Source organism: Hevea brasiliensis, chromosome 8 (genome assembly GCF_030052815.1).
Source record: "Hevea brasiliensis isolate MT/VB/25A 57/8 chromosome 8, ASM3005281v1, whole genome shotgun sequence".
Taxonomy (NCBI): domain Eukaryota; kingdom Viridiplantae; phylum Streptophyta; class Magnoliopsida; order Malpighiales; family Euphorbiaceae; genus Hevea; species Hevea brasiliensis.
The window spans coordinates 8,789,643-8,793,018 of record NC_079500.1 but is presented as its reverse complement, the minus strand read 5'-3'; the positions used below and the strand labels follow the sequence as shown (position 1 = coordinate 8,793,018).

Here is a 3,376-nt window from a genome sequence, read left to right as displayed (position 1 = left end):
AGAGAAAGAGAGAGAAGGGGGGGGGGGGTGGTGAGAATTTATGGTGATGTTTTTATTTTCTTTTACCATTTATTAACTCTTTTATCTACCAAAATTTACATCTATTTTAAAAAGACCAAAAATCTATACATTACGGTGTTAATATATTTAATCTTTTCTATTAACGAACTTGTCATGACCCAACCTATGGGCCGGACCGGCACTAGGACCTGGGCCAGCCTAAAGCCCCCGAGGCCCGTAGTAAGCCTTAACTATTCATTAACCCAACTCTAAGGCCCATTTGGGCCCAATTTCAAGAAAACAAACGGACAGAGTCCGGCCATAAAATGGACTTTCCAACGGGGAGTTTTTGACTCACCCGACCTGTAAACACAATAAATACTCAATTGGGGAGCTCAGCTCACCCTCCACATACTCATCAACATAAAATAAATGGGAGCTCAGCTCCCTCATCCAATCCATCAACATGCATAACATATTTAAGTTTACAGGTCCAACATAATAATAATATTACAGACCAAATTCAAATAATTACTGCTAACACATGCGGAAATTCTAGGAGTAATTAAAATTACACAATATTGATAAACAACCTGCGAGGTAGAAAAGCAGGTTAACCCAGAACAAAATATCCTCCTGTGGCCTGTAAAAATTTTTGAACAGGAGTGAGCGTTCGACTCAGAGAGTAAAATATCAATCTTAACTATAATCTCTATAACTATCTGAAACTAATGCAACCTGTAGAGTGAAATGCAACATCAACACCATATTCACATCATAGCATCAAAAAGGTAATTTGGAGCACTCACACACCCTGTAACATCATTCATAGTATATGGGAGCTGATCCCCTATACTGCCTCTCTTAAATCCAACTGTGCCGTGAAGAACTCAAATTTCTGACTTCCACTTAAATACCAAATCGGGTCCCAAATGAAGAACTCAAGCCGTGTCTACCCCAAGGACCGGGTCCCAGCGAAACTCAAGCCGTGTCTACCCGTCCTATCCATAGTCCACACCACATCACACGCACGCCAACGCACGCACACTGCTCCAAATTACCGCAACACCATTCATGGCACTTTAACAGTTATGAATGCAACATAAATCGTGCCTAGAGTTTAACTACATAAATATATGCATATAAGTGATGCATGGGCATGCTGAACATATAATAATATCGAAATTATAATTAAAATTAATATTTTACTCACAGACTTGACGACAATTCACTGTGGTGGCTGGGCGGAGGAAGAAGGCTGTCCCGGCTCACCTGACAATCATATTACAATCATTTAATACAAATGACTCAATACAAATCAAGAAAAGACCCAAATACGTCCTAAGTCGTGCTGAAAATCCGGCAGAGTCTCCCATATACCTAGGACCTACCCAACCTGCAAAAGGGTTCAAAACACACTTCTATACTCACAATCCATATATCCACAACTCAGTCATATCACACAGCCCCTCCCGCCCACCAAACCAATCATTCATCACAATATGTAAAATTTCAATTTTTTCCATATAATTGACGATTTTTGCAAAATCTGCCCAAATCAACTCTAAAAATTCTAAAACTTTGCCCCATGTCCTTAGCAATATTACTAAGCTATTGAAAAGAATCGTAATTTTCTAAGCTACCACGAATATTTTATGGATTTTTAATCCTATTTAAGCACTAGAAAATTACGAAAAACAAGGTTCGGTTTACCTTTGCCGATTCCGACTTCGGGACGCGCCGACGTCGACAATGGGGTAGGCAAAATCTCGCCCAATTCGAGACTTTTCCAGAACTGTCTGTTCGCCTAATTTCGCAGACTTGGCCAATCGTCGAATTTCCGCGAAATGAGAATACCTACACGAAGCCCATAACACGGGGGTTAGCACATAAATTTTTCAGAATTTTCTAAGCTCATTTAATGCTCGAAAATACACTGCGAATTTCCGTGGGACCCACCGAAAAACGTTGTCGGACAATTTTGAAATTAATATCCCGAAGCCCTCGCCGAGTGGAGCGTGCTGGTAGCCTCGGTTTTCTCGTGGATTCACGGTTCGAGAAATCTAGCCCAAAAGTCGAAATGGGCGAAAATCTTCCCGAGCAAAAATCGGACAATCCGCTCGATGGATTTCGGCGTCTTGGTGTCTATGGAAAGCTCACGAGTAGATGATTTTGGACACAAGACCCGTCCAATCGGTGGCGGATCGGCGGATTTGGCCGAGAAATCGGAGCGACGCGGCAGGGAGAGGAGGAGAGAGAAAAGAAAGAGAAAAGAGAGAGACGCGCGCGGGAGAAGAAAAAGGAAAGGGGGCCGGTTCGATTCGATCGGTCCGATTCGGTCCGATTCGATTCGGCCGGTTCGATTCGAACTACAAAATTTTGAATTTTTATCACGGACCAAAACGAGGTCCAAAAATTCCGAAAAAATTCCATAAAACTCAGAAAAATACGTAGACTCCAAATATATTTTTAGTTTTGCCACGTGGTCTTTAAATAAATTTTTTAAAAATCATCAAAGTTTATATTTTCGGAAAATCGAACCCGATTTTTAAAATCCGAAAAATCTCAAAAAATTTCCTAAAATTTAAATAAAATTTAAATATCAAAAATACTCATAATTAATAAAATTTGGGGTGTTACAGAACTTAATAAAAAATATTAATTGATTAAAATAAAAATTATGAGATACTATTTAAAACTAGCCTTGTTTACAACGTAATTTTTTTTATACTTTTATCCATATATAATTATATTGCCTGTGTGTTTGGTCGATTCAATTTCGAATCAAACTAAACTAGAAAATAAAAAAAGTGAAATATATTTTTTGAGGAATTAAACCAAACTGATTAATAGAATCAACTAAATTGAATTGAATCAAAATAATAGGTTTGATGCAATTTGTTGATTACTCAAAAATCAACATAACAGAACAACGCTAAACAAAATAAACATTCTACAATCTTACAATCTCAGATCAACAGTACAAAATCTTAAAGAAGTAAATAACAAATCCCAACAAATCAAATCCTTGCACAAATCTGAACTAACCAACTCAAATAAAAGAATTGAATTTTTTTTAAATCAAAACCGAAATAGAACCAATTAATCAAAAAACCAAACCGAAAAACTAAATTAAATTGGTTCGGTTTGATTTTTTGATTAAAACTAATGAGTGCCCATCCCTATCTAATGTGGCTTAGTCCAATAACTATAGACACATCACTCACCTAACAGGTGCTAAGTTAGGGTCTCTATTCTCCTAATCCCCCTATAAAAAAATACCACCCTATAAAAAATACCAAAAGAGTACTAAAATAGAGTAAATTCTCTCATATCAAAATAAAAATATCATCGTCCTCTCTAAAATTCCCGCATC

The 3,376-nt window shown here is 37.5% G+C and overlaps 1 long non-coding RNA gene across 1 annotated transcript; it reads right to left on the bottom strand.

The window, feature by feature from the left end:
* Positions 1-379: 379 nt before the first annotated feature.
* LOC131182268 (uncharacterized) lies at positions 380-1,735 on the bottom strand. The gene is made up of 3 exons (XR_009150547.1): positions 1,714-1,735; positions 1,214-1,272; positions 380-643 (listed from the first exon to the last, which is right to left on the bottom strand). It is a non-coding gene; the product is annotated as an uncharacterized LOC131182268 (long non-coding RNA).
* Positions 1,736-3,376: the final 1,641 nt, after the last annotated feature.